Genomic DNA, 25,392 nt, shown 5'->3' on the forward strand with positions numbered 1-25,392 from the left:
ACATGCTGTGAATAGCATTGGAGATATCGTATCTCCCTGTCTGACGCCTTTCTTTATAGGGATTTTGTTGCTTTCTTTGTGGAGGACTACGGTGGCTGTGGAGCCGCTATAGATATCTTCCAGTATTTTTACATATGGCTCATCTACACCCTGATTCCGTAATGCCTCCATGACTGCTGAGGTTTCGACTGAATCAAACGCTTTCTCGTAATCAATGAAAGCTATATATAAGGGTTGGTTATATTCTGCACATTTCTCTATCACTTGATTGATAGTGTGAATATGGTCTATTGTTGAGTAGCCTTTACGGAATCCTGCCTGGTCCTTTGGCTGACAGAAGTCTAAGGTGTTCCTGATTCTATTTGCGATTACCTTAGTAAATACTTTGTAGGCAACGGACAGTAAGCTGATCGGTCTATAATTTTTCAAGTCTTTGGCGTCCCCTTTCTTATGGATTAGGATTATGTTAGCGTTCTTCCAAGATTCCGGTACGCTCGAGGTTATGAGGCATTGCGTATACAGGGTGGCCAGTTTCTCTAGAACAATCTGACCACCATCCTTCAACAAATCTGCTGTTACCTGATCCTCCCCAGCTGCCTTCCCCTTTTGCATAGCTCCTAAGGCTTTCTTTACTTCTTCTGGCGTTACCTGTGGGATTTCGAATTCCTCTAGGCTATTCTCTCTTCCACTATCGTCGTGGGTGCCACTGGTACTGTATAAATCTCTATAGAACTCCTCAGCCACTTGAACTATCTCGTCCATATTAGTAACGATATTGCCGGCTTTGTCTCTTAACGCACACATCTGATTCTTGCCTATTCCTAGTTTCTTCTTCACTGTTTTTAGGCTTCCTCCGTTCCTGAGAGCCTGTTCAATTCTATCCATATTATAGTTCCTGATGTCCGCTGTCTTACGCTTGTTGATTAACTTAGAAAGTTCTGCCAGTTCTATTCTAGCTGTAGGATTAGAGGCTTTCATACATTGGCGTTTCTTGATCAGATCTTTCGTCTCCTGCGATAGCTTACTGGTTTCCTGTCTAACGGCGTTACCACCGACTTCTATTGCGCACTCCTTAATGATGCCCATGAGATCGTCGTTCATTGCTTCAACACTAAGGTCCTCTTCCTGAGTTAAAGCCGAATACCTGTTCTGTAGTTTGATCCGGAATTCCTCTAGTTTCCCTCTTACCGCTAACTCATTGATTGGCTTCTTGTGTACCAGTTTCTTTCGTTCCCTCCTCAAGTCTAGGCTAATTCGAGTTCTTACCATCCTGTGGTCACTGCAGCGTACCTTGCCGAGCACGTCTACATCTTGAATGATGCCAGGGTTCGCGCAGAGTATGAAGTCGATTTCATTTCTAGTCTCACCATTCGGGCTCCTCCACGTCCACTTTCGGCTAACCCGCTTGCGGAAAAAGGTATTCATTATACGCATATTATTCTGTTCTGCAAACTCTACTAATAATTCTCCTCTGCTATTCCTAGAGCCTATGCCATATTCCCCCACTGACTTGTCTCCAGCCTGCTTCTTGCCTACCCTGGCATTGAAGTCGCCCATCAGTATAGTGTATTTTGTTTTGACTTTACCCATCGCCGATTCTACGTCTTCATAAAAGCTTTCGACTTCCTGGTCATCATGACTAGATGTAGGAGCGTAGACTTGAACAACCTTCATTTTGTACCTCTTATTAAGTTTCACAACAAGACATGCCACCCTCTCGTTAATGCTATAGAATTCCTGTATGTTACCAGCTATTTCCTTATTAATCAGGAATCCGACTCCTAGTTCTCGTCTCTCCGCTAAGCCCCGGTAGCACAGTACATGCCCGCTTTTTAGCACTGTATATGCTTCTTTTGTCCTCCTAACCTCACTGAGCCCTATTATATCCCATTTACTACCCTCTAGTTCCTCCAATAACACTGCTAGACTCGCCTCACTAGATAGCGTTCTAACGTTAAACGTTGCCAGGTTCAGATTCCAATGGCGGCCTGTCCGGAGCCAGGTATTCTTAGCACCCTCTGCAGCGTCACAGATCTGACCGCCGCCGTGGTCAGTTGCTTCGCGGCTGCTGGGGACTGAGGGCCGGGGTTTGATTGTTGTATTCATATAGGAGGTTGTGGCCAAGTACTGCACCAGGGTGGCCAATCCTGCTCTGGTGAGAGAGTGCGTTACCGGTTCTGGTCACCGGGATCAGGCCGCACTCCAGGCCTGTTTGTGCAATTTTCTCAACACACGTTTTTTTTTTTTTTTTTGTATTTTCCGGTGGAGAATAGCGCGGCACCGGGATTTGAATCACGGTACTCTTGCACTGGAGACGGATACTCTACCGTCCCCGTAGGAGTTAAATTAAAAATTAATTTATGGGGTTTTACGTGACAAAACCACTTTCTGATTATGCACGCCGTAGTGGAGGACTCCGAAAATTTCGACCACCTGGGGTTCTTTAACGTGCACCTAATTCTAAGTACACGGGTGTTTTCGCATTTCGCCCCCATCGAAATGCGGCCGCCGTGGTCGGGGTCCGATCCCGCGACCTCGTGCTCAGCAGTCTAACACCATAACCACTGAGCAACCACGGCGGGTCCCGCAGGAGTTGTACGCCTCATTTAACCTACAGTGGTGCCCTACTTGGTCAGTCAAGGTGGACCAATCTGAGCTCGGTTATACCGCATGGATGGCACTCGGCTAGAGAACCTGGTATTTATGACCTGCACATGTGAGTGTGAGGCCATAAATATTTGAAGATCTATATAAATATATATATATATATTTTTTTTTAGGAGGGTTCCCGTACAGTGATAAAATAAAGGAAAAGCCATTAAAAGGAAGAAAAAAAAGAAAAAAAAAAGAAAGAAAAAGGGGCAGAAAAAAAAAAGGAACATAACAGGTGATTTGAACTCGTGACCCTTCGATGTTGCCCAGAAAGATAGCTCAGTCGGTTGGTTCGTCAGGCCCCAGGCTACTTTCAAGCGCCACAGCTCCTGCTCCGAGCCTCACACTTACGTGGAAAGAGACTCACGTTGTCCGCGATAGTCGGTTTTTGCTGAAGCAAAAACTGCAGCGCCGTGGTTTTAAAGCGCACCCGTGGTAGAGAAACGGAATGCGATATAAGCGTGCGTAGCCATGATACACACACGACAAACTGCCTTAAAATATTTAGACTTGAGGGAAAGCTTCGTTAGCAAACGATAGCACGGCAATCAGCACTCGAATATAATTATAACCCTAATACTAATTGTAAATATTTATCTCATCTATGGGATCTAATGCGCGCGCTGTTGCTTTGTCTCTGCGTGTAGTAGTTGAGAGAGCCAGTTTAAGGGCGGAGAAGAAGAAAGAAGAGAAAAGCAAGAAGAGAAAAGCAAAAACTGCAGCGCCGTGGTTTTAAAGCGCATCCGTGGTAGAGAAACGGAATGCGATATAAGCGTGCGTAGCCATGATACGCACACGACAAACTGCCTTAAAATATTTAGACTTGAGGGAAAGCTTCGTTAGCAAACGATAGCACGGCAATCAGCACTCGAATATAATTATAACCCTAATACTAATTGTAAATATTTATCTCATCTATGGGATCTAATGCGCGCGCTGTTGCTTTGTCTCTGCGTGTAGTAGTTGAGAGAGCCAGTTTAAGGGCGGAGAAGAAGAAAGAAGAGAAAAGCAAGAAGAGAAAAGCAAAAACTGCAGCGCCGTGGTTTTAAAGCGCACCCGTGGTAGAGAAACGGAATGCGATATAAGCGTGCGTAGCCATGATACGCACACAACAAACTGCCTTAAAATATTTAGACTTGAGGGAAAGCTTCGTTAGCAAACGATAGCACGGCAATCAGCACTCGAATATAATTATAACCCTAATACTAATTGTAAATATTTATCTCATCTATGGGATCTAATGCGCGCGCTGTTGCTTTGTCTCTGCGTGTAGTAGTTGAGAGAGCCAGTTTAAGGGCGGAGAAGAAGAAAGAAGAGAAAAGCAAGAAGAGAAAAGCAAAAACTGCAGCGCCGTGGTTTTAAAGCGCACCCGTGGTAGAGAAACGGAATGCGATATAAGCGTGCGTAGCCATGATACGCACACGACAAACTGCCTTAAAATATTTAGACTTGAGGGAAAGCTTCGTTAGCAAACGATAGCACGGCAATCAGCACTCGAATATAATTATAACCCTAATACTAATTGTAAATATTTATCTCATCTATGGGATCTAATGCGCGCGCTGTTGCTTTGTCTCTGCGTGTAGTAGTTGAGAGAGCCAGTTTAAGGGCGGAGAAGAAGAAAGAAGAGAAAAGCAAGAAGAGAAAAGCAAAAACTGCAGCGCCGTGGTTTTAAAGCGCATCCGTGGTAGAGAAACGGAATGCGATATAAGCGTGCGTAGCCATGATACGCACACGACAAACTGCCTTAAAATATTTAGACTTGAGGGAAAGCTTCGTTAGCAAACGATAGCACGGCAATCAGCACTCGAATATAATTATAACCCTAATACTAATTGTAAATATTTATCTCATCTATGGGATCTAATGCGCGCGCTGTTGCTTTGTCTCTGCGTGTAGTAGTTGAGAGAGCCAGTTTAAGGGCGGAGAAGAAGAAAGAAGAGAAAAGCAAGAAGAGAAAAGCAAAAACTGCAGCGCCGTGGTTTTAAAGCGCACCCGTGGTAGAGAAACGGAATGCGATATAAGCGTGCGTAGCCATGATACGCACACGACAAACTGCCTTAAAATATTTAGACTTGAGGGAAAGCTTCGTTAGCAAACGATAGCACGGCAATCAGCACTCGAATATAATTATAACCCTAATACTAATTGTAAATATTTATCTCATCTATGGGATCTAATGCGCGCGCTGTTGCTTTGTCTCTGCGTGTAGTAGTTGAGAGAGCCAGTTTAAGGGCGGAGAAGAAGAAAGAAGAGAAAAGCAAGAAGAGAAAAGCAAAAACTGCAGCGCCGTGGTTTTAAAGCGCACCCGTGGTAGAGAAACGGAATGCGATATAAGCGTGCGTAGCCATGATACGCACACGACAAACTGCCTTAAAATATTTAGACTTGAGGGAAAGCTTCGTTAGCAAACGATAGCACGGCAATCAGCACTCGAATATAATTATAACCCTAATACTAATTGTAAATATTTATCTCATCTATGGGATCTAATGCGCGCGCTGTTGCTTTGTCTCTGCGTGTAGTAGTTGAGAGAGCCAGTTTAAGGGCGGAGAAGAAGAAAGAAGAGAAAAGCAAGAAGAGAAAAGCAAAAACTGCAGCGCCGTGGTTTTAAAGCGCACCCGTGGTAGAGAAACGGAATGCGATATAAGCGTGCGTAGCCATGATACGCACACGACAAACTGCCTTAAAATATTTAGACTTGAGGGAAAGCTTCGTTAGCAAACGATAGCACGGCAATCAGCACTCGAATATAATTATAACCCTAATACTAATTGTAAATATTTATCTCATCTATGGGATCTAATGCGCGCGCTGTTGCTTTGTCTCTGCGTGTAGTAGTTGAGAGAGCCAGTTTAAGGGCGGAGTAGTTGGAAGGCATACTTTCTAGGAAAAATGGCCGCTCAAGGAGAAGAGCCAACTCGAGCGGCTTTAGAGGCTAGGAAAACTGCCTTAAAATATTTAGACTTGAGGGAAAGCTTCGTTAACAAACTATAACACGGCAATCAGCACTCGAATACGGCGAGAGAAATTACTGAGACGTGGAAAATTCCCTTGAAAAGAAAAAATCTGGTTTGCTAGGCAAATGCTTGTATGTATTGAACCTCTTAAAAGATGAGGGGTGAAATATGCGCTCACCGAGAGGGCATCTTCGGCACGAGACATCCCCAAGGCACCTTACAGAGATGTGGAGAGCTTCGCGGCCGGAACGAAGCTTCCCTTCTCCGCCGGCCAAGAGGGGGAAACGCGCTTTCCGATCGCTCAAGGTTGCGCGGACAAAGCCTAACTCTAGCGTCTAGGAAAAGCTTAACCAGGTGCGATGGCGGCACGCATAGCGTGCGAAGCTAGCCGCCAGAATAACTATACCAAGGACTGCTGCTGATGAGGGCGAAATACCTTCGTGTAATTATAATAACCCTAATAGGACTACTTTCGAAAAAAGAAAGGAAACGGCCCAGAGGGCTATACTACGAGAGCTATGACTGATAGTTTTCTCTCTCTCTATATATATATATATATATATATATATATATATATATATATATATTCATCTCATCTATGGGATCGCATGCGCGCGCTGTTTCTTTGTCTCTGCGTGTAGTACAGTGAAGAGAGCCAGTTTAAGGGCGGAGAAGAAAAAAGAAGTGAAAAGCAAAAACTGCAGCGCCGTGGTTTTAAAGCGCACCCGTGGTAGAGAAACGGAATGCGATATAAGCGTGCGTAGCGATGATACACACACGACAAACTGCCTTAAAATATTTAGACTTGAGGGAAAGCTTCGTTAGCAAACGATAGCACGGCAATCAGCACTCGAATATAATTATAACCCTAATACTAATTGTAAATATTTATCTCATCTATGGGATCTAATGCGCGCGCTGTTGCTTTGTCTCTGCGTGTAGTAGTTGAGAGAGCCAGTTTAAGGGCGGAGAAGAAGAAAGAAGAGAAAAGCAAAAACTGCAGCGCCGTGGTTTTAAAGCGCACCCGTGGTAGAGAAACGGAATGCGATATAAGCGTGCGTAGCCATGATACACACACGACAAACTGCCTTAAAATATTTAGACTTGAGGGAAAGCTTCGTTAGCAAACGATAGCACGGCAATCAGCACTCGAATATAATTATAACCCTAATACTAATTGTAAATATTTATCTCATCTATGGGATCTAATGCGCGCGCTGTTGCTTTGTCTCTGCGTGTAGTAGTTGAGAGAGCCAGTTTAAGGGCGGAGAAGAAGAAAGAAGAGAAAAGCAAGAAGAGAAAAGCAAAAACTGCAGCGCCGTGGTTTTAAAGCGCACCCGTGGTAGAGAAACGGAATGCGATATAAGCGTGCGTAGCCATGATACGCACACGACAAACTGCCTTAAAATATTTAGACTTGAGGGAAAGCTTCGTTAGCAAACGATAGCACGGCAATCAGCACTCGAATATAATTATAACCCTAATACTAATTGTAAATATTTATCTCATCTATGGGATCTAATGCGCGCGCTGTTGCTTTGTCTCTGCGTGTAGTAGTTGAGAGAGCCAGTTTAAGGGCGGAGAAGAAGAAAGGAGAGAAAAGCAAGAAGAGAAAAGCAAAAACTGCAGCGCCGTGGTTTTAAAGCGCACCCGTGGTAGAGAAACGGAATGCGATATAAGCGTGCGTAGCCATGATACGCACACGACAAACTGCCTTAAAATATTTAGACTTGAGGGAAAGCTTCGTTAGCAAACGATAGCACGGCAATCAGCACTCGAATATAATTATAACCCTAATACTAATTGTAAATATTTATCTCATCTATGGGATCTAATGCGCGCGCTGTTGCTTTGTCTCTGCGTGTAGTAGTTGAGAGAGCCAGTTTAAGGGCGGAGAAGAAGAAAGAAGAGAAAAGCAAGAAGAGAAAAGCAAAAACTGCAGCGCCGTGGTTTTAAAGCGCACCCGTGGTAGAGAAACGGAATGCGATATAAGCGTGCGTAGCCATGATACGCACACGACAAACTGCCTTAAAATATTTAGACTTGAGGGAAAGCTTCGTTAGCAAACGATAGCACGGCAATCAGCACTCGAATATAATTATAACCCTAATACTAATTGTAAATATTTATCTCATCTATGGGATCTAATGCGCGCGCTGTTGCTTTGTCTCTGCGTGTAGTAGTTGAGAGAGCCAGTTTAAGGGCGGAGAAGAAGAAAGAAGAGAAAAGCAAGAAGAGAAAAGCAAAAACTGCAGCGCCGTGGTTTTAAAGCGCACCCGTGGTAGAGAAACGGAATGCGATATAAGCGTGCGTAGCCATGATACGCACACGACAAACTGCCTTAAAATATTTAGACTTGAGGGAAAGCTTCGTTAGCAAACGATAGCACGGCAATCAGCACTCGAATATAATTATAACCCTAATACTAATTGTAAATATTTATCTCATCTATGGGATCTAATGCGCGCGCTGTTGCTTTGTCTCTGCGTGTAGTAGTTGAGAGAGCCAGTTTGAGGGCGGAGTAGTTGGAAGGCATACTTTCTAGGAAAAATGGCCGCTCAAGGAGAAGAGCCAACTCGAGCGGCTTTAGAGGCTAGGAAAACTGCCTTAAAATATTTAGACTTGAGGGAAAGCTTCGTTAACAAACTATAACACGGCAATCAGCACTCGAATACGACGAGAGAAATTACTGAGACGTGGAAAATTCCCTTGAAAAGAAAAAATCTGGTTTGCTAGGCAAATGCTTGTATGTATTGAACCTCTTAAAAGATGAGGGGTGAAATATGCGCTCACCGAGAGGGCATCTTCGGCACGAGACATCCCCAAGGCACCTTACAGAGATGTGGAGAGCTTCGCGGCCGGAACGAAGCTTCCCTTCTCCGCCGGCCAAGAGGGGGAAACGCGCTTTCCGATCGCTCAAGGTTGCGCGGACAAAGCCTAACTCTAGCGTCTAGGAAAAGCTTAACCAGGTGCGATGGCGGCACGCATAGCGTGGGAAGCTAGCCGCCAGAATAACTATACCAAGGACTGCTGCTGATGAGGGCGAAATACCTTCGTGTAATTATAATAACCCTAATAGGACTACTTTCGAAAAAAAAAAGGAAACGGCCCAGAGGGCTATACTACGAGAGCTATGACTGATAGTTTTCTCTCTCTCTATATATATATATATATATATATATATATATATATATATATATATATATATTCATCTCATCTATGGGATCGCATGCGCGCGCTGTTTCTTTGTCTCTGCGTGTAGTACAGTGAAGAGAGCCAGTTTAAGGGCGGAGAAGAAGAAAGAAGAGAAAAGCAAAAACTGCAGCGCCGTGGTTTTAAAGCGCACCCGTGGTAGAGAAACAGACTGCGATATAAGCGTGCGTAGCCATGATACGCACACGACAAACTGCCTTAAAATATTTAGACTTCAGGGAAAGCTTCCTTAGCAAACGATAGCACGGCAATCAGCACTCGAATATAATTATAACCCTAATACTAATTGTAAATATTCATCTCATCTATGGGATCTAATGCGCGCGCTGTTGCTTTGTCTCTGCGTGTAGTAGTTGAGAGAGCCAGTTTAAGGGCGGAGAAGAAGAAAGAAGAGAAAAGCAAAAACTGCAGCGCCGTGGTTTTAAAGCGCACCCGTGGTAGAGAAACGGAATGCGATATAAGCGTGCGTAGCCATGATACACACACGACAAACTGCCTTAAAATATTTAGACTTGAGGGAAAGCTTCGTTAGCAAACGATAGCACGGCAATCAGCACTCGAATATAATTATAACCCTAATACTAATTGTAAATATTTATCTCATCTATGGGATCTAATGCGCGCGCTGTTGCATGTCTCTGCGTGTAGTAGTTGAGAGAGCCAGTTTAAGGGCGGAGAAGAAGAAAGAAGAGAAAAGCAAAAACTGCAGCGCCGTGGTTTTAAAGCGCACCCGTGGTAGGGAAACGGAATGCGATATAAGCGTGCGTAGCCATGATACACACACGACAAACTGCCTTAAAATATTTAGACTTGAGGGAAAGCTTCGTTAGCAAACGATAGCACGGCAATCAGCACTCGAATATAATTATAACCCTAATACTAATTGTAAATATTTATCTCATCTATGGGATCTAATGCGCGCGCTGTTGCTTTGTCTCTGCGTGTAGTAGTTGAGAGAGCCAGTTTAAGGGCGGAGAAGAAGAAAGAAGAGAAAAGCAAGAAGAGAAAAGCAAAAACTGCAGCGCCGTGGTTTTAAAGCGCACCCGTGGTAGAGAAACGGAATGCGATATAAGCGTGCGTAGCCATGATACGCACACGACAAACTGCCTTAAAATATTTAGACTTGAGGGAAAGCTTCGTTAGCAAACGATAGCACGGCAATCAGCACTCGAATATAATTATAACCCTAATACTAATTGTAAATATTTATCTCATCTATGGGATCTAATGCGCGCGCTGTTGCTTTGTCTCTGCGTGTAGTAGTTGAGAGAGCCAGTTTAAGGGCGGAGTAGTTGGAAGGCATACTTTCTAGGAAAAATGGCCGCTCAAGGAGAAGAGCCAACTCGAGCGGCTTTAGAGGCTAGGAAAACTGCCTTAAAATATTTAGACTTGAGGGAAAGCTTCGTTAACAAACTATAACACGGCAATCAGCACTCGAATACGACGAGAGAAATTACTGAGACGTGGAAAATTCCCTTGAAAAGAAAAAATCTGGTTTGCTAGGATAATGCTTGTATGTATTGAACCTCTTAAAAGATGAGGGGTGAAATATGCGCTCACCGAGAGGGCATCTTCGGCACGAGACATCCCCAAGGCACCTTACAGAGATGTGGAGAGCTTCGCGGCCGGAACGAAGCTTCCCTTCTCCGCCGGCCAAGAGGGGGAAACGCGCTTTCCGATCGCTCAAGTTTGCGCTGACAAAGCCTAACTCTAGCGTCTAGGAAAAGCTTAACCAGGTGCGATGGCGGCACGCATAGCGTGGGAAGCTAGCCGCCAGAATAACTATACCAAGGACTGCTGCTGATGAGGGCGAAATACCTTCGTGTAATTATAATAACCCTAATAGGACTACTTTCGAAAAAAAAAAGGAAACGGCCCAGAGGGCTATACTACGAGAGCTATGACTGATAGTTTTCTCTCTCTCTATATATATATATATATATATATATATATATATATACATATTCATCTCATCTATGGGATCGCATGCGCGCGCTGTTTCTTTGTCTCTGCGTGTAGTACAGTGAAGAGAGCCAGTTTAAGGGCGGAGAAGAAGAAAGAAGAGAAAAGCAAAAACTGCAGCGCCGTGGTTTTAAAGCGCACCCGTGGTAGAGAAACGGAATGCGATATAAGCGTGCGTAGCCATGATACGCACACGACAAACTGCCTTAAAATATTTAGACTTCAGGGAAAGCTTCCTTAGCAAACGATAGCACGGCAATCAGCACTCGAATATAATTATAACCCTAATACTAATTGTAAATATTCATCTCATCTATGGGATCTAATGCGCGCGCTGTTGCTTTGTCTCTGCGTGTAGTAGTTGAGAGAGCCAGTTTAAGGGCGGAGAAGAAGAAAGAAGAGAAAAGCAAAAACTGCAGCGCCGTGGTTTTAAAGCGCACCCGTGGTAGAGAAACGGAATGCGATATAAGCGTGCGTAGCCATGATACACACACGACAAACTGCCTTAAAATATTTAGACTTGAGGGAAAGCTTCGTTAGCAAACGATAGCACGGCAATCAGCACTCGAATATAATTATAACCCTAATACTAATTGTAAATATTTATCTCATCTATGGGATCTAATGCGCGCGCTGTTGCTTTGTCTTTGCGTGTAGTAGTTGAGAGAGCCAGTTTAAGGGCGGAGAAGAAGAAAGAAGAGAAAAGCAAAAACTGCAGCGCCGTGGTTTTAAAGCGCACCCGTGGTAGAGAAACGGAATGCGATATAAGCGTGCGTAGCCATGATACACACACGACAAACTGCCTTAAAATATTTAGACTTGAGGGAAAGCTTCGTTAGCAAACGATAGCACGGCAATCAGCACTCGAATATAATTATAACCCTAATACTAATTGTAAATATTTATCTCATCTATGGGATCTAATGCGCGCGCTGTTGCTTTGTCTCTGCGTGTAGTAGTTGAGAGAGCCAGTTTAAGGGCGGAGAAGAAGAAAGAAGAGAAAAGCAAAAACTGCAGCGCCGTGGTTTTAAAGCGCACCCGTGGTAGAGAAACGGAATGCGATATAAGCGTGCGTAGCCATGATACACACACGACAAACTGCCTTAAAATATTTAGACTTGAGGGAAAGCTTCGTTAGCAAACGATAGCACGGCAATCAGCACTCGAATATAATTATAACCCTAATACTAATTGTAAATATTTATCTCATCTATGGGATCTAATGCGCGCGCTGTTGCTTTGTCTCTGCGTGTAGTAGTTGAGAGAGCCAGTTTAAGGGCGGAGAAGAAGAAAGAAGAGAAAAGCAAAAACTGCAGCGCCGTGGTTTTAAAGCGCACCCGTGGTAGAGAAACGGAATGCGATATAAGCGTGCGTAGCCATGATACACACACGACAAACTGCCTTAAAATATTTAGACTTGAGGGAAAGCTTCGTTAGCAAACGATAGCACGGCAATCAGCACTCGAATATAATTATAACCCTAATACTAATTGTAAATATTTATCTCATCTATGGGATCTAATGCGCGCGCTGTTGCTTTGTCTCTGCGTGTAGTAGTTGAGAGAGCCAGTTTAAGGGCGGAGAAGAAGAAAGAAGAGAAAAGCAAGAAGAGAAAAGCAAAAACTGCAGCGCCGTGGTTTTAAAGCGCACCCGTGGTAGAGAAACGGAATGCGATATAAGCGTGCGTAGCCATGATACGCACACGACAAACTGCCTTAAAATACAGGAACACTATCAACGCCGGCGCAGCAGCGCCGCTCTCGGTGCCGTTCTTGTCTATATGGACGACCGCACGCCAAGTTTCATGCTAGACGCCAGCGCTCGTTTCTCCCCTGGCGGAACGATTTCATCTCCAACGGGTGTAGGTTTACGCCGCCGCTTCCCTGAGAGGTCGCGCCCGCGTTCAGTTCGCGCTGCGCGCGAAACGTCTCTTGTTTGCGACGGCGCCTCTTCGGATGACCGGAAATTATTATTGTGTTGTTAACTGTCCCGACGGCAATGTAAACACGAAATGGTTGATGCCACCAGTGAAATTCTGCCAATTCACAAGAAAATGGTACGAAAAAAGCAGATGACAGACATGGATTAGTGGCCGAACGAAGTAAACAACTGGCAAAAACGAAGCGAGCTCGTTCATTGATCACTCCTGAGTGTAGACGGTTTTATATGTAACCCAATGAATTTAATAATTACTCGGTAAATAATTCTTTTATTCATATAAAAACTTTAAGTTGTTCGACGAGCGCTCGTCCCGTCTTCTTTCTCGTGTTTCGTTTGTGTGTGCGCTGCCCAAGAATGGAAACCACTTCTGCTGTATGCGCTAGCAGTGGCCGAAGTTCACGCGTGCCGAGAAATTGAGTCTGTGCATGATTCATTGAACATGACCGGAGTTCATTACCGCTTCACCATTGCACCGATCGATCGAGTTACTGGACAATACACGCCCGCGTCTTGGTCGCGCTGGCATTGCTGAAGCAGAAATGATTACTAATACTTTCAACTTCCGTCTCTTGAGCACTGTTAAAAAATGGCCAAGCTGTCTACATTGCTGCTTCTGTTCCATATTGTAGGGGACGCACTAGTTAAAGTTGTGTGCGCATGTCGTACTTGTGCTATGCAGCGATATATTTTGTTTATTTCCACACAGTGTCGATGGAAGACCGTTGTCGCCATCAGAGACAACACGGATTTGTAGCAAACATATTGTGAGAAACTGCCAAAATGACTTCAGCTCGTATGTGCCGCATGTATGTGCCGCATCGTATGTGCTGACGATTTTTCCGGCGGTACATACGATGTCGTTTCCAATTACCTGCTCAGCGTCACTTACATGGTTAAGCAGACGCTGCCCTTTCGCCGCATTGCAGCCATAAAAATAATCGTCAAGCGTACCGATCTTCTTACAGGCAAACAGAAGCGTGTACAGTCTGTTTCACACTTAGGGGAAAACTCGGAACGTACTGCATCGCGATACGGCAAGCAATGGAGTCGTGCGGCGGCAGCAGCTCGAGCAGGCGCGGACGCTCGAGGGGCGGAGTCGTGATCTGCGTCGTCTGCTACGGCGGCGCGCGCTGGCCGCATTGTCGGGAAGCGTGCTACTGTCAGGGGCAGTGCACCGATTTCATCGGTACTGCGGGAACTGAGCTGATATCCTTTGCTAAACGTTGTGCGTCGCCAAACTCTGAGCCTTCATTGGCGATAATGGAGTTCCACAAACTTCTTTTGAAAGCATGCTTCGTTTGTTCTTTCGAAAGGCCGGGGTACTGAGCGCGTGCACGTATATTTCTTCACTGTGTGTGCTACCGTAAAAAGCAGCGACAAGACTCACCAAGATGTGCGCGCAACGTGCTCAGTTTTTGTTTGACTCGAAAGGAAAACAAAGCATTCAACAATGATAACTATGGGGGTCGAACACGATGAAACAAACGGATACAATTAAAGGAACGTTTTAGGTTGAGACAATGAGCTGGAAGTGATTTTTCTCGAAAATCATTCTCTACACCAGACAGACCCTGGCCGCCGGCGGGGAATTGGACACGTCACTGTCGGAACTTCAGTTAGTATCTCGTCATGTCCCAACCGGCAGTTATGACAGCGCTCATCCTGGAAGGCAGTGAAGTGTAGAATGACTTTCATTCGCAGCGCGTCTCAGTCGCTGACGATGGTGGATCGAAGCCTATCCTCGGGTGACTGATCGAGGGGATGGTGCGGCAGCGATACTTTCAACGAGCCCCAGACATTTTAGATGATGTTGGCGCCCGGGGATTGAGGCGACCACTCCAACAGAGTGACTGCGCGCTCTTCCAGCAGTTCTTGCACAACGCGAGCAGTGTGGATCGGCGACCTATCGCGTCAGAATATATTGTCGCCTTCCAGAAACGGGCCGTCATGAATGTATGGAATCAGTACGTCGTCTATGACTGCCCTGCAGCGATGAACTTATTTTCGAGGCGTATCAGTGGGCATCGCACAACGCTTAGTAAAGAATACCGGCTCATTTCACGCAATAACGATGGGATCGGCGCCTTGCAACTGACAGTAGACGGTTTCCCGACAATGCGGCCAGCGCGCGCCACCATAGCAGAAGACGCCGTTCAAAATCCCGCCCCTCGAGCACCTGCGCGAGCTGCTGCCGCCGCCTGACTCAAGCGCTCGCCGCATCGCCATGCAATGCGCTCCGAGTTTTCCCCTAAATGTGAAACAGACTCTTCATCGCCCTTCGAGTGAAAGTCCACGCGCACACACGCAGGCACACACCGTGCGCGGCACGAAACGTGCCCAAACACGCGCAGTGCAGGAGGCAATCAAGGCGGTGCGAACGAGAGGTGGGAGAGGGGTACCACCCGCTAATAGAATTTTGCTTCGCATGCGGCGCTCTCAACGCCGGCGCAGCAGCGCCGCTCTCGGTGCCGTTCTTGTCCATCGCCATCTATCGCCAGGTATAAACACTGCTGTAGCCATTGACATCCAAGACCATGGAGGAAGGAAACTGAGGAGAGGCCCTACCCTCTTCGCACGCTAAGAGAAAAGTGTGGAGGAAATGACGTAGTAGGTTCTCCTTTGTTTTGCTGTTTTTTTTTTTTATTTCTTTGCTGTAGTGGCCCCGCTTTTCGGGCCACAATGGCGGCTTTGTTATTCTTCTGTGCGCTCACGTGTGTTGCTCCGTAGGTTTCATACCGCGGCAAAGGCGCCGTGCGGGCAGGTTTGCGTTGGTCTCCGTGTTTTGTTGCTCTGCGTTATCTGGACCGTGCTCTATACCGAATGTTGCTGTGGCCAGGTGGGACAGGAGGAACTAACGTTCGTGAAATGAACGCGCATGCAAAGCTGTACGCAATGTACCGCGCCACGGCAATGGCAACGGACGAAGGAATATTCGCGGGATATTTTGCCCTCTTTGGCTGAATCATGCTAACGTGCTAACGATTGTTTAGTATTGCTGCGGAGCGCGCAGGTCCGAGCAGCACGGTTGCGCGCAGCGCGGCGTGGTTTCGCGAGAAATGTAAACAAGAGAGGAGGACTGGCCCGATAGGCGGAGCAACGCCATGAGCGACGCGAACTTCCGGCTTCACTTTCGCTTCACAGAGTGACGTGTGGGCCTCTCCTGAGTTTCCTTCCTCCGTGTCCAAGACAAATCAAAGCCAAGCCAGTCGAGTTGGATTGGCGCGCAAAACACGTAAAAGTGTGTTCTTGTGCACATCGGAGCTTCGCAATGCCTAGAAGTGCTATACCGCATGTTGTCCTCGAAAGGGTTACACTCCCTTACGTCTCGCAACAAATCCAAGTCGTTTTTAGAAAAACGAAGGCGCGGAGCTGCCTTGCCGGCGCGCTTGGCTGCCATCTTGCAATGATGTTCTCGCTTGTTCGAGATCTCGCGAGACCGCCGAGCGGAACTCTCTACGTGCGCAAGGAACGCACGCAAACTTTTGAGCCTCACGTACGTCCGTGAGACTCACGCAAACCTTTGCGTTCTGCGCAGGCGCACTGCTCCCACGTAAGAGCTCTACGTACGCAAAGCCCTTACGTACGTGAAACTAAAACTGTCTGATGTGAGAACCACCGCCTCGCAAACTTTTGACACCGATTGAACGACATCATTGTACTGTCATCAGAAGCGATAGAGAAAATAAATAGGACGAAAGCACAAGGCCCACTTTTCAATCTGAAATGCACTTCACTTGCTGACAGGGGCGTCAGAGCCGAAAAAAAAATAATTTTGCAAAACAAGATCGTTTTTTTTTCTCGTTTCTTCTCTGGCCATAAAAATCATCAGGATACCACGCACTGTGGAAGTCGATGTAAGCGAAGTTTTCTTTGCTGTTTGCATTGATTGATGATGATTGGCGGTGATAATGTCGCACATTCTTAAGTTCTTGAGCGTTTAGTGCAGTATGAATGCGGTGTGTTCATGTTAAACTTAACTTGGCATGGAACACTGCTGTTTGTCCGCGTATATATTACACAGAATAACCAGAGAGACTTGCTTGCTTGACGCCTTGTTGTGCGCCACTGTTCATAGCTCCCGAGAGGTTTGCAGTGCCATTGCCTCACACGGCATATCGCATAGTGGCACAAGTGTTATACTTTAACTGAATTATAGGGCTCTACATGCCAAACCAGCAGTCCGTCTATGAGGCACGCCGTGCTGCTGGACTGCTGATTATTTTTACCACCTGCGGTTCTGTAATGTGCATCTAAATACAAGTACACGAGTGACTTTTCATTTCGCCCCCGTGGAAATGCCGCCGCCACTTGTTAGGATCGAACCCGCAACCCCGAGCAACGCCATAGACACTAAGCTACCTCGATGGGCACAGAAGTTTTGAATAGCGGGCGGCCGCTTGCGTTGTGTTGTCCTGACACTGCGGTGCTTTAATGCGCCTTTGCGACGGCACGTCCAACGTCAGTTGTCTGCTGGACAATTTTTACCGGCGTTTATTGCCAGAAAATGGCAGGAACGTAGTTGAGTGTATCTTAACATATCTTGAATTTACATTTATCCAGCTTGTCTGCGACTTTGCCCACGTCTAGTGGTAGCGTTCCTTTAGTGTAGGGACCCCAAACGAAGAATGCTTTCTGACATCGGCTTTCCCTTTTTCCGCGCTCCTTCCATGTATGCGACCTGTCAAGCGCGAATAATGGCAAGACTGTAATTCTCTCATTTGGGCACTGCGTTGCCTCTCTCGATTCTCTGCTTCCTCCCTTCACTTCCACTATACGACGTTGTGTACATCCCTTATCAACTGCTGCGCGTGAGTACAAATGCAAACGCTGCATCTTCTGCTGTCCTTGTGCGGTCGCCTCACACATCTCTCCAAAGACGCCTGGGTATGCCCACAGAATAAAATTTACCAGTGTGCCAAAATAATGTAAAGGTACATGTGAGCTAAGAGATTGCGCAAATGTGAGCTAGGAGATGGGGAATTCTGTAATGTATTCTGCAATAACTATAGGCCACGTCAGCGTTTTCAAAGTTCAAAGCAAGCGCATTACCCTCTAGTTTCATATGAGTAATCCTTGGTATGTGAAATTCAGCTTATGTGATAGAAATGCGCTCTCTACCTCAAACTAGTTTTAATTGGTCTGTTTCTATTAAAAAATATGTCGATCCAACGTACATGCTAGATAGTATGCCAAGAACGCTTTGGTGAGGTGGTTATTTATAGCTATACAAAAAACGCAATGTGTGCAATTGTGTTTATTTTAGAGCGCAGCTAGGCACCCATTCCTGCGACGACCGTAGGCGTCGGAGTACTAGGCGTAAAGGCACGTCCACACTAGCGACAAAAACACGCGCGACACGCCGCGCGTGGCAAGATTCACGGAAAGCGGCAGCAATGCGCGGCAAACGCGCGGATGGGTGCGAGACACATTTTTCGCGGCCGACGCAAAACGACCACCAATAAGAAGCGAGCCGCTTTACGAGCCGCGCTGTTGTGGCGCCACCTGTCGCATAAGCAAATAATCATAATCTATGGGCTCTGAGATTGAACAGTGACACGCGCGCCGTAAAATCTCAGAGGCCATTTCCAGTCAAGGGGGCTGTTTTTGTTAAGCCTTACCACACCGCCACTGAGACGTCGACGAAGAAGTCGCCTGGCAATGGAGGCGTTTTCGGAAACCGTTCGCGGATATGCGTGCCGCTATGATAAATCGAACGTCGGACAAGGAGCTGCGCGCCAACCGCTGGCACATTATTCGACAGCAGTTTGGCATGACAGGTGAGCAATTGGTGAAGGTGGGGAAGCAGAGTGTGCGCCTGGCCCTCAGTGTCCCTGTACCCCACCCAAAACTTTCTCGTCCGCTTTCTGGCACGTCGGTGTCACACAAGTAAAGAACAAATAAGTATTATAGTGATCACAGTCACCAGTAGGTCCTCGTCCGTATCCGACATGTCTGAGCGTGGCCGGCAGTGATGCAAAAAAACACAGATACTTCCGATGGAACACGAAATGGGAGAAAGGAGAGCGCGTTGTCACGAGAAGTATCGAATGGAACGAGACAACGCGGGACTCAACGGGCCGTTGCCGCGTGCCGCAAAACGCGACTGTGGACTTGCCCGCATGCCTGTGCCGCGCGGGCGCTTGCCGCGTGCGGCGTGTAGCGCGCGTTTTTGTCGCTAGTATGGGCGTACCTTAACATAGTACATAACTCAACACAGCGAAGGATGATAAAGCAAACGCGTTGCGCAGCGGGTGATGTAATACGGGGATAGCGAAGAGAGCGCGAGGAGGAAAGCGGAGGAGAAGTGTACAGCGAAAGCGTGATAAGAAAACAGTAGTGCCACGCAAGACGCGCTCTGCGGCGACGATGGCTACGAGATGGCGCGCACCCTCTGTTCACCGAGGACACCAGCGATACCATACAAGAAAGCAAAGCGCTGCATGAGCGGAGGTCTTTCTGCGGCGGCTGCTCTGAATCGCGCCCACGCGTCCTCCATGCGCTGCCTCTCGCGATCTCCCGATTAGCGAGGCAGTAGCCCCACACTTCGCTCCCATTGCAATGGGCCGCACGAGACTGTCCACGCCAGCCAATATATCGCGGAATGAAAACACATATAGAGTAGCGCTGAAATTTCGCATTAGCGAGTAGTGTAATCATCAGTGAATTTATACAGTGAAGCTGTTAAGGGCTAGTTTTGCCACTATCGTGTCCGCGTGTAAAAAAACTATCATCATCAGCAATGGCTCGGGCGTCATATCATCATCAACAGCTGGCTCGTTAGCGCTCTTCGGCGCTACCGCGCGAACATGCTCGTGCCACTGCTCCTGCGTTCGTCATCGTCGTCGTATTCTTCTACAGCTTGCTCCGTTGCCACTCGTCATTCCAGCGTAGAATTTCACTTGTCTTGTCTCGTCGTACTGGGGAAGCCGCGTTTACGGGGGGTATGAGCCGCTGCCGAAAGGGGTATGGGCCATTTATTGTCTTACGTGACGGACAGATTCAATTTTGAAGAATCGCAAGCGGCAATGGCGGGCGGATGTTCCTAACCACGCCATCGAGCAAACTCGAGACATCGAACGCTAGTGACAACAGCGGACTGTGGGGAAACCGTCACCGACGTCGTCCTCTCCGTCGCAGCCGAACGTGTGTGTAACCTCATTAAGAAACACAGACATAACCAATAATTGAGAAAGACTTGAGTGAACCATCCGTAATAACCCAGTGATAAACACCAGGGCCTGACGTTTCAGCTTCGCTGATTAACCATCTGTACGGAGTGCTTGGGGGGTAAATTTTTTTTTTATTGTATGCAAACGGTCGCACCTTTAATCCCACTCAATGTTTTTTTTTATGTAGTCTATATTGTGCACAAGCGTTCCCGAAATGCAAACACCAAATCATTTGGTACTGTGACGCAGCAATGTCACAATAATTTAAGCCTGTTTCACATGATGCATCGCCCTTTAAATTGGATTTCGGCCGCATGCGACGGAAATCGCATTCGCAGGTGTAGACTACGTCACGCCCCCCCACCCCCCTTTCTCTGCACCTGCGACCAACCCGTTGGTCACACGTTGGACCTATCGGAGCGATCACTGTAATTTATCGTCAAAATTGCGCCAAAAGCCGCGGGAGCTATTTCGCGGTTTGTGTTGCGGAATGACGTCTGTCCCTAAGCACAATGTTTATAGATACTTTTTTTTATCTCTAAATGTTGGCTCGACAAAGCTTGAATAGTGCAAATAATTGAGTGACGCCGTGGATTGCGCAAGTGGTACGTTCCATCAGCACGGACATGCGAAGAAGATCGATAAAAACTCGTACGTCAGATTCGGTTCTGTAAGTTCTGTGTGTTTGTTGACAGGCTAATTTTCTAATCAAGCGATGCTTTTTTTTTCTTTTCGCGTTGACTTCGGGTGCTGATAAGACGTACTTGTGTGTGTCTTTCCGTTATTCACTGATACGTACTACGTGTTATACGTACTACGAGGTGACCTTCACGAGAAGGCACAGGAGTGAATCTCCGCATGGCTGCCATTGGCTGTTTTCCAGCAGACGCTTTTTCGACGCTCGCGCCAAGGTTACCTTCAGTTACGGCCCTAACAGCAGGGTGATGCGGAAACAAAATGGCGGCGCACACGCCTGTTTACGTTGTCATGGCAACAGGAACAGTAGCCGCGCGACGCCTCCTCTCCAAAACATTTTTATTTTCTTTTTGTTTTTATTATGCCAACCCGCTCCCCCTCCCGTTCCTATTTTTCACCATACCGCGCCCGCTGCTTACTTTTTGTTTTTACCTGTACGCAGCGTGTTTTTATTTTTTTGTCGCGCGCGCTACGTCGCACCACGCGCCAGCTCGCAAGCAAAGCGCGCGCTACGCCGTGCATCATAGAGTTACTATACTGACTCTAGAGGACAAGCTACCCATAGGGCCCATGCATTGAAATCGGGAACCGCAAGAGCGCCGCCATGTTGCTACGCGCCGAGGTTGCCAGCTCCTGAGACGCTTGCTAGACTTGGTGACAGTAGTCAGTTTTAATCCGGCAACCGTAGCAGCGTAGCAGCATGGCGTCTCGCTTGTAGTGTCCTGATGTGTGCGTGTAGCCGTGTGTTTGGGCTTTATAAGTTGGTTCTTTACTCTATGTTGCGGGACGGTGTGGGTGTGGTCCATGTTGGCCGTACAGGTGGCGGTTATGCAACCGAGGGATGACCCTGTTGAAGTTTCCGGTGGTATGAGGTTTTCAGCGGTCACGCCTGTTGCAGGAGTGTCACTCGACGAGGTTACGAGCTCGAAGCTGTGGTCAGATTCCTCGTTGGCGTTCCGTAATTCTCTTCGCACGGGCGCGGTATGTTGCAAAAGCCGCTTTCGCGAACTATCGCCGCGACGATATATCGGTTGTTTTATTATTACAAGTACTGATCCAGCTGTAGGGCACATGTAACCGACAAACGGAAGTCTCAGGAGAGCACCTGTGATTATAATAAAGCAGGCGGCGCAGGAACTCCAGGGCACCCAAGGGACAGTAGGGGGATCAAAGCTCGAAGGAGAACGGTACGTAGGTTGGGGCCGCCGGGGCAGGTGTGTCGCAGGGAGTGTTCGCACGGACAGCTCCCCTGGAACGCGCAGCAGTGCCTCGCAAGGTCGAGATACTTTAAAAGGCACCTGCGTCCACCTTTCTTTTGCCTCTGTGCAGTGAGCACGATTAACGAGACTAATATCGAGGGCATCCGGTGCAGTCGCGATTGCCTAATGGCAAATGTAGCTCGCGTCGCCTGGTGTGTGTAGTAATATCAGAGTTGGTTGTACGAACTTTATGCATAATACACTTTGTTACGGTACCTTAACGGAATGGGTCTAGAGGACGGTGTGGGTACATTTTTTCGTACCGCCCTAATCCTATACCCCCCCCTACAAACACACACACATACCCCCTTTTTTTATGTATACATACAATTACTTGCCATGACGGATCATAGCCTCCTTTATTTTTGAAAAATAGAGGAGGCTATGGGACGGATTGACCAGTTCAAGTTGTCAACTTGTCAGTAACTGTCATAGGAATCACTGTAGTAAACACAATTCCACGATCGGATTGTTTACTTTCATTTTTTGTTGTAACACTGAGGACTACATAGAACTTTATTTTGTATATGTGAGAGACGTATGTGGATATCACGAGCTTAAGCCAATGTGCGATACACAGACAAAGCAGTTGCTACAACATGAACTGCATTGAGGGCCACACAACACATACGTAATTAAAGGTGCAAAATATAGGGGGAAGCTTCAAAATACGCTCTTTAGCACTGCAAAGTATAACGTATATTGTATGTGTACAATAAATGTTAAAAGAAACAATGCATCAATGTTGCATTTGCCTGCAAGTTTATTATCAAGTTCAAGTTTACTGAAGTTTATTATGAGCATATGTACAACAGGAATCTACTGACACACCTGCAGTCAAGGTGGCTGTTCAAGGTGTGCTGGCTGCCTCAGTGTAAGAAAAAGAAAGAAATTGGGTGAATGTCGACATCAGTGCTACTGCTTCTTGCCTCTGACCTGCATGTGCCTCGGCGGCATCTTTGTGCACAAGTGAGCTGGCGTGGTGAGGCGTAGGAGTCATCCGAGAGAAAGAGTATCGTTTACATGGAGAAGTGGCTGTTCACATTGCCTGTCGCTTTCCCTCAAATGTTTCCTTGGCGACTAGGGTGACACACCCGCAGACAAGGTGGCTGTTCGAGGTGTGCTGGCTGCCTTAACGAAAGAAAAAGAAAGAAATTAGATGAATGTCGATACCAGTGCTATTGCTTCTTGCCTCTTACCTGCATTTGCCTCCATGGCCTCTTGGCTTGCGGAGTCTGTATGAGGGAGCTGCTGTGGCTAGGTGTAGGCAATGTCTAAGGAAAAAGAAAAGGCCATTCAAATGGGGAATTATGGAAATAAATGCAGTTGTTATGTCTGCTTCTTGCACTCTTCTTGCCTAAAAGTTTTCAAACATAGTGTCCAGAACACACCAGCACTTTGACTGCTTCTGCTTTCTACCTGCAGGTGTTGCTGCGAGATCCTTAGTATGGCTGCGTGCAGCATTGTAACGCTTGGTGGAGGCATTTGAAGTGGTAGCCAAAAATATAACGAATCATCCTTGTCTGCATGAATGCTTTTAATTTCTAAAGGCAGTGGTAACTATCACTATTAGTGCAAGGCCCCCCACATCTATGCGGCAAGTGCCATAGCTCGAAACTGAATTTTTCCTGTAGTGTTTCACAAGGCGTCTGATATGTCCACATTAGATGTGATGTGTTTGTTTTTATTTATCCTAGTGTGGAGAGGGCATCATTAAATTGATTTTTATTTTTGCGTGCCTTGTTTTTTGGTTTATTTCTGAATTTATCAAGCAGCAGTCTCATGATGCTAAAGTGACTTATGTAATGGCAATCAGCTTTTGTTTTGCAGAAAAACAATGCATTTCGTGACCTATTGTTTGACATCCCCTCACTCACATAATTTTGCAGAGTATTCTACCTATATTGACTTGCTTGACCTCCACTAAAGAGTCTTGCACTTTCAAATACGACTCTTTTCTTACAATCATTCGACACTTCTCATAATTTCTGTACCTTGGGCTTCTGATACTCTGCATTCACCATTTTTGCTTGTTTCTGACTAGAAATGTCTTCTTTCATTTAGAGCTTAAATTTTACCTTTGGAACACACAGAAGGGCTTGCCATTGCATATCTATATAAAAGGGAAACATGTTTCATTAAACATTTGCAAAATCCAATTCAAGATTGATGAATGCAGCTTGCAGTGTGATTTGACTGAATGAGCCATAAAAGTAACTCATCTCACTTGGTAAATTAAAGCACATATTAGTGTGATGTACCAGATACGTTACACTAACGTGGGGGGTTCTCTTGCTTATACAGCAAAATAATCGGTGCACGAGAAAAAAAATTATTTTTGCATACCCCTTGTACACACTGATTTAAGGAAAATGAGCTGGAGCTGTCCACATGATCTACTTGTTTTACCGGCGAGTATGGTCAACAAAAATGTGTCCCAGCTGCTTAGTGGTATTTGAGATTATGTCAACATTGCATATGTGCCTGTTGTCTAAAATAATTGAATTTTGAAAATGCTCGCAGGGATCTGATGTGCATATCTGCAGTTTATGGATACATGTAAAAGACTCAGCATCAAGTGCAAGTGAACGGTCCCACAGGCCCGGAGTCGATCATGCAAATAGATTCGCTGCACAAATTTGTGACCAGAAAAGATATGCCACATGAAATGGCATGCAAGGAAGTGTTGAAAATATTGCACAGTTAATAAAACGCCTACGCTATTAACATGTGGGTTGATGCACTCGTTATGCAAAACGGAGGTGAGGCGTGCAGACAGGACACAAGAGTAGAGAAGTGGACAACACGAGCGCCGTCCACTTCTCTACTCTTGTGTCCTGTCTGCACGCCTCACCTCTGTTTTGCATATTGAATCCTTACCAACTAGCTCAGCTTTCTGTCGTTCTAAGTCTCGATGCCCTCGATTTCGTCCGCATTAGGCACTCGCCTCTTGATTACTTCGTGGCACAGAAATACTCGGCATCAGGCTGTTTTTCTGCTGTGGCCTTTGTATAAGCATGATTGTTCAAAGTGCAACAATTAAACAGATTCTATGAGTTGCTTGTGGCTTCGCCAATACAATTCCGGTGCGCTGGTCCGCCTGTCCAGCAATTTCCTACTGAACGGAAACCTGCAAATAAAAACACCGCTCCGCATGTAGAAAAATGCTCTACTGTGACGCTTCTCAAACGATTGTGATGCACCACAAGAGCTGCCTACTCGCGTGATATTCTCAAGAAGGAGATACATTCGTTTACTTACATGTGAAGGTATATGCCAGAGCACTTCGGGGCTTCGGTGGCACATAAGGCACGAGTGTGCCATAGCGTCCGATGTCGACGCGCGATCGCATGTCAAACCTGTACGAAACTACTACGCTTCCAAAAAACAGATTCGAAACCGAAATTCGCGTCATCCTTTATTGCATGAATGCGTACCTCTTGATTTACATAAGTCACTGACTTAGCGATCGCTTTCTGTAAACTTAATATTAACGCACCATCTTCATAAAGCCATCAGGTATGCGTTTTAGATGACAAA

General features: G+C 46.3%; 1 long non-coding RNA gene across 2 annotated transcripts; it reads left to right on the top strand.

Moving 5' to 3' along the window:
• The first annotated feature begins 21,303 nt into the window (after positions 1 to 21,303).
• Positions 21,304 to 25,120, top strand: LOC140215357 (uncharacterized). Of its 2 annotated transcripts, XR_011892313.1 has the most exons (3): positions 21,315 to 21,574; positions 24,376 to 24,614; positions 24,663 to 25,120. It is a non-coding gene; the product is annotated as an uncharacterized lncRNA (long non-coding RNA). The 2 variants fall into 2 exon arrangements; XR_011892312.1 differs by lacking the exon at positions 24,663 to 25,120 and having other exon boundaries at positions 21,304 to 21,574; positions 24,376 to 24,579.
• The last annotated feature ends 272 nt before the right edge of the window (positions 25,121 to 25,392 follow it).

The sequence above is a fragment of the Dermacentor andersoni genome, chromosome 1 (assembly GCF_023375885.2).
Source record: "Dermacentor andersoni chromosome 1, qqDerAnde1_hic_scaffold, whole genome shotgun sequence".
Taxonomy (NCBI): domain Eukaryota; kingdom Metazoa; phylum Arthropoda; class Arachnida; order Ixodida; family Ixodidae; genus Dermacentor; species Dermacentor andersoni.